Source organism: Arachis ipaensis, chromosome B10 (assembly GCF_000816755.2).
Source record: "Arachis ipaensis cultivar K30076 chromosome B10, Araip1.1, whole genome shotgun sequence".
NCBI lineage: Eukaryota > Viridiplantae > Streptophyta > Magnoliopsida > Fabales > Fabaceae > Arachis > Arachis ipaensis.
Genome location: NC_029794.2, coordinates 1,850,223 through 1,857,130, shown reverse-complemented (window position 1 = coordinate 1,857,130; position 6,908 = coordinate 1,850,223).

Here is a 6,908-nt window from a genome sequence, read left to right as displayed (position 1 = left end):
CTTAGAAAATTTTATAAAAACATTGGCATTTTTAAGCATTTGTAAGATTGATTTTTTACGTCTACCCAGCTAATTTTAAAATAAACATGTTTATTGGATGGAAAAAAACATTAGGTTACTCGATTGATTTAAAATTTATTGGATGGAAAAACAGAAGGCTCAAAATAGGTGGCATGAGGAAAGTGCCTAACTGTATGAGAATGAGAGTAGGAGGAGGAACCAATAATTGAATTTGGTGATAATAATCCCTAACCATATTCTGTGGATGGTAGACAATATCATAAGCTAGCAAACAACCATGATATCTACCATTAGATCTCATTTACCATAACAAAAAAAAATTACAAATCAAACTCATTAGTATAGTAGTTACTTACTTTGTTTGTCAATGTTAAGGGTCACAAAATTTTCGCTAGTGAGGTCTTAGTCATTTAATATTCGAATTTTCACTTTAGCAATTATTTAATAAGAAACATTTTTTTAGTTGAATGATTATTTATTGCGACAAATCGTCACTAATCTAACTTGAATTTTTGCAATATTTTGCGATAAATTAAAAAAATTAGTTGCTGTTAAAAACAAAATTTTAGTGACAAATTAACTAGAAAATTATTCATCGCAAAGAACATTTTAAGTCTTTATAATAAATTAGCTAGGAATATTGTTCTTTGCTAATACATCTTTTCACACTAAATTTATTTAGCAACAAATTATTAGTGAGTAAATTATTGGTCACAAAATAAGGTTAAAGTTTGGCTAAGAATGAGTTAGGAACAAACTTCTCGCTAATTTTATGTCAAACACTTGTGACGGAATAGTGATCACAATATATGTCGCTACTATACTTTTATTCAATTGAATTTCTAACTCACCAATTTGCTAAAAAAATGTTACTCACTAAGTAATTATGACAATTAAATTAGGAAGAAATTCGGTCTTGTTCTTCTTTTAGTTACAAAACTCAATTTGCAAAGAACTAACTTTTTCATGAATCTCTCTCTAATTATTTTTTTTATTCGGGTATTGTTCGGTTGCTCGGGTATCGAACGGGTCGGATGTGCTAAATGCCCAGGAATGATGGAGAAATTGAGTTCGGATCACCTTCGTGCGTCTGGATCTACAGGACCAGTGTGTAGAGGAGAAGGTCGGAGCTCGAGATCCTCCCGGATTTACGACGTGGAGTGAAGAGGGGGGATGCCACCTGCAAAGGGACTCCGACGCTTTAGTCAGTGTCCGTACAAAGGTAGCAGTTAGGGTAAAGGTTAGGTGACGTACCTTTTGGGAGGGGTAGGGCCCTCCCCTTATATAGTCTACACTAGGGCGAGTCCTACAGGAGCAGGCCCACCTTCGAGGAAGCTTCCTCCCCAGGCCCCAGCTGTCAGGTACCTCGCGAGAGGGGAGGTGGAATCCGGGTCGCCTCCCGGTTCGGGTCGTGTTGTCCCGTCGGGTTGGCCGGTACGTCGGGTTCGAGTAGTGGGCCAATTGGGCTGGGACGGAACAGTGCCCTCAACGCGCTAGTTATGGCCGTGAACGTCGTTGTTGGCGCGTTTCCTTCACTCTTTCTCTGGTTAGGTTCCCGTGGAGTCGGCCGCTCGTGATAGGGGCGTGCCCCCCTACTCGCGAGTGGGCTTCGTCCGTTTCAAGGGAACGTCAATCGTCGCCTCGTTCCTCGCGCCTGACATTTAATGCCATTATGACTGATTTGAAAAGCTAGGGAAAAAATTCTGTTTTACCCCTGACTTTCGCGCTTCCGAGTAGTGGCTGTTATTCCTCAGTTTCTTTCTCCCACTTTCACATTCCATCTTCCCATTTCTGAGTCACTCCTACGCTGCTCTTTCTCATTTTTCCTATCAAGCTCTCTGGATTTCATTGCCTTGGTCTGCTTCCAATTCAACTGTGTCCCTTCAATTTTTTCCAATATTCCCTGGCAACAATCTTCCTGGTAAGCATCTCTTTCTTTATCCTAAATGGATGAATGATGCTGTTGTCACTGTTGCTACTGCTTCGTCTTTGTAGTTCATACGTTGTGGATGCTCTTTCACTTGGATTACGCCGCTGTTTAGTTAGGCTTTTTTAGGAGGGTTACCACTAGATTTCTAGTTTTTGTTTTTTATCCTTTGCTTAATTGTAGATAGGCTTACTGTGACGCGTAGTGCTAGTTCCAACTTTTCCGGTTTTCTGACCTACCGAACTCATTAACTAAGTGGTTTTTCCACTGTAGGTATGACACAGCGTCCCATTGTTAGGGCTCCTGTAGACCGGTACGCCTGGGTGACATCAGATGTGAAGGATACCCCTTCACGAATAACTCTGGAGGAGCTCATGGAGTTCCGTCAAAACGACCGGCTGTGCGGGGGAGTTCCCGAGGAGGATCGCTACGATGTGTTTGTTCCCACGGACCGAGAACGAATATGTCACCTTAACCTAAACACTCCCCGGGTTGCTGATTGGATTTGGGTGTACAAGGCGATGTTTACCAGCCTGGGGGTTCGCATCCCCTTCTCCCCCTTCCAAATGGCGCTACTGAACAATGTGACGTGGCGCCGTCGCAACTGCACCCGAACAGTTGGGCCTCCATTCGATGCTTCGAGATGGTCTGCGAATATCTCGAACTACCGGATTCGGTGGAGGCTTTCTTGTGGTTTTTTGTCTTGACGAACCCCTCCAAGGAAGGGAAAGCCAAGAAGGGGGTACATGTCTTTCCGGGCGGCCCAGGGTAGACGGATCTTCGGGTTGTTCGAAGACTCTTTTCATGGTTTCAAAGAAAAGTACTTTAAAGTGTGGCCTGCCGAAGGTCAGCATCCCTTCTGGTTAACTTTGGAGGGAGAACGCCGCATCCCGACCTACTGGAGCTTTGGAGCCGAGGCCAGTGCGTTCACAAAAGTGACTTACAAAGGCCTGACCCAACAGAATAAAAAGGTTGCCGACGTGCTGTTGGTTATTTTTGGCAAACATAACGTTAACCCTCACCTTCTTATAGGTGACTGCACTACAAGAAAATAGAACATTTGTAACAAAAATTTTGTAACAAATTTAAAATTGTTACAAAAAATGATTGTAACAACAATATAATTTGTTATGAAACATTTTGTTATTTTTGTAATGATTTGATTTTTTTGTTACAAATTATATTGGCTTTTGTAACGAAACAATATTTTGTTACAAAATTTTATAATATTTTGTAACAAAAGATGAAGTTGTTGCAAAAGTTTAAAATATTTTGTAACAAAAAATTAATTTGTCACAAAATTCAATATTGTTTGTAACAAATTATTTGTTTGTCACAAAATACAAGAATTTTTGTTACTAAAAATAATTAAAATTAAAAATAAAAACAAATATAAAAAGTAAAAAACCCTAATTGTAATCCTCACTTTCACTCTTTATTCTACCGCTCGCTGGTCACCCTCCTTCTTTTTTTTATACCAAAGATAGGAAGACTTGAACGTGCGACCTCTTAGATGAGTATGAAAATACTATACCATTTGAGTTATAACTCATTGGCGGTCACATTCCTTCTCTTATTTAAAATTAATTTATAACCAATATTATTTTTTGTTTCATTACCACTCTAAAATTTAACATATTTTTATATTTATTTTTTTTTAAAAAAAATTCCTTGAGAACAAAATATAGAACTTATATAATTTTCATAAATATTTAATACTCTATATTTAATTAAAATTACCAAATCTCAATTTATCAAAAAATTTCTAATTTACATTTTCTCCAAAAACAATCCCTAGTTCTCAAATTAAAAAATTCTAACTCTAATTTTATCCTAACACTACCCACACTCACTCACTCACTCACTCACCTTAACCCTAAACCCTTCCAGCCGCCACACCCCCATTCCCCAAATGTGCACACACACACAAAAACACACACACACAACAAGAGAAAGGGAAGAACGGAGAGGGAAAGAAAGGAAAAGAAAGGTGGAAGCTGGAATCAGAGAGTAAGAGAAGGAGAGGGGGAAGAGGGAGGACGGTGCCGGCGGGCATGCGCCGTCGTGTCGCCGCCAGGAAGGGGGAGACGTTGAGCGAGAGGAAGAGCTGCGCGAGGAAGGAGCGTCGCTGTGCCTCCATCGCCGCCGTCTGTTCGCGTTCTACTGTCGCCAAAGGAAGCCGCCGCCATCGTCGTCTTCATCGCGAGCGGGTCGTTACTAGCCTCCACCGCCATCGCATCTCCCATCGCGGACGATGCTGAAGACGCACTAGAGAGACAGACGCGTGGATAGAGGAAGACGGAGGAAAAAGGAGGAGGTGATGTTCGCCCTGCTGCGCCCAGTCGCCATTCGTGGAGTCACTGTCGTCGCCGATGTTAGGGGTTGAGTCACTGAGCCCCTGTCACCGGAAAACAGCACTGCCTCACCGGGATTCACTGCCGGTAAGGGCGTTCTCCCCTCTGATTTTGATTTCCTTTAATTTTTGGGAATATTGTTGTCATTGATTTCCGCCAGGAGCTTCGGATAGGAGGGAAGGGCAAGCTCAAGGGAGTTGAGGAGCAGCTAAGATTGCTTAGGAGCTCTGTTGTCATAACCAAAAAACTTTCAGCCACTAACATAACTTACTTTATAGAGGTATGCAAATTTGTCTTGTTTTGTTTAGATGGATGCAAGTACAGATTTCAAGTACCAATATGCACATACTTGGTTTCGTCGATTGGATAAGTTTATTCACTATGTTAATCAAGTTAATATCATCAACAATTTCCTTAATTCACCACTTTCTTTACTTAAGTATTGATTTCTAGCTATGTACTATCTTCCAGCTTGGCCTGCTAAATTTGACTGAATCTAAATTAAATAAAACTTATTCTGTTAAGCATTTGTGGTTTTAGAATTTTTTGAGATACTAATGGTACTTCTGGATAATGCTTCTTCAGGATGGTCGAGTTCATGCCCTTTATTCAACCCCATCGAGAGTGATATATGATGCAAAAGAAGTCATTAATGGGCTGCAAGCACCAATTGTTAAGGATGCAAAGGTAACATATATAAGACTATTCTCTATGATAACATAGCATGTTATTTGTCTCGTAAGATTCACATTGTGTAGTCAACACCTGAAAATGAGTTTTATAAGATCTTAACTTTTTCATCATACGAACTAGTAGCTTTGTGTTTCAACTTGGTGTAATTGTGAATGCAATAGCTCAACCAAGTTGCTTTCTAACTATTGGCAGTTTCTGCTGAGTTGTTTTGTTGGTTTTGGCACTTATTTTTCCTTGAGATAATTGGAGATACTTAGCTTTCTTGTTAAGTTTCTGCATTTTGTCAATTATGAAAGCAAATGATAATCTTAGCTTTTCATTTGGATTTTTATTTTTGTTCATAATAGACCAATTTTGTTTATTTTTCTCTTCCGTGCATATCTGGAGGATTTGGGTTGTGACTTGCTTATTCATCAGGATAGTGCTTTTGGCATCCAAGAAGCAGAAAATCTCTAGTGAAAAGTCAGATATTAAGGGAAAGGCTGCAAGCAAAAAAACAAATAGCGAAGCCATCAAAGGCTTCAGTGAAGGATCAAGGTGAATTGATTGTATTTTTTCCAATTTACATATGATGTTGTCTGTAGTGCTTGCTCTATTTCTTTTAGCATTCTATTGTTTGCTCGAAATAGTTTTAGAACTTGTTAACTTTGATTAAGTAGTCTTGTCAAACTGTTTCTGGAAACTTCCTTTCTCAGGTGTTTGGTTGGGGGAAAAAATGGGACATAAGTTTTCATGGATGAGATAAATGCTTATAATTACAGAGCTCACATGAAATTTGCCTCCCCATTTTTTACCATCCTGATAAACACACCCTTGATATGAATTTGTATCAAGTTACACAGCATGGTTCTGTATTTTACAAGTATGTGTCTATTTGTAAATTTTTCATCTCAAATTATTCTATTCCAATGCCATTGTTAGGAAAAGGAAAAGGTAGTAAGAAATCCAAGAAGGAACTTAGTAGGGAGGACATGCATGTAGTTGTAGTCGATATTCTAAAGGAAGTTGATAAAATACTGTAAGTAATGACTTATATGGCAATCAATCTTTTATCCAAACGTTGAGTTCTGATTTAATAAACATTTGATTTTGGATTTTCTGCTTGATGTATTTCTGGTTAGCTATGAGGATAATAATTCATCTTCAAATGCCAGTTCTACTTCTGAAAATATTGTGATTGATGAAGCTGTTATATTTCTGAGCCTTTCTACATTTATTATTTTTTAAGTTGTTGTTAATGCATGTTAATTGAGTGCCAAACATAGCCTGTGATGATTCAACCCAACTGTTTGAGGTGTTGTGGAGCCAAGACCCTGTTTATAGGGAGAACCTACTTGGTGAAGCTGCATTCATTTGAATTATGATTTAATGAATTGACAATTGATAGTGATTGTTTGACAATTGATACTTATGTAAATTTAATGAATTGAATTATGATTAATTAGTCCGAGTTTATATATTGAATTGTTAATTCTTGATAATTTACATTCTTGATTGGCTAGTTTTAAACTTTAAGAATAGATTCTTAAAGAATTAGTTAATTTTAACTTATAAGTTCTAACTTAATTTTTACTCTGATGAAGATAGTGTTATTTGTTGTTTTTTAATTTTAGTTTTCATTGTTCATATTTACAGGGGTACAAAATTGATGCCAACTTGATTGAAATATGCTAGAAGAGTCAAGAATTATAAATCCGATATGATACAATTTTATGTTAGGAAAAAGTTGTGTTTAGTTGAATTTCTAGAACTTATTTTATTGTGAAAGAATCTTAATGACATATAAGATATTCTAATTATCTATATGACTATATATTATATAAATGTTAAGTTAACATGTCTAAAAAATTAATTGATATATCAATTATTTAATTAAATATTTTAAAATGAACTTTTTATTTTTGTAACTAAGA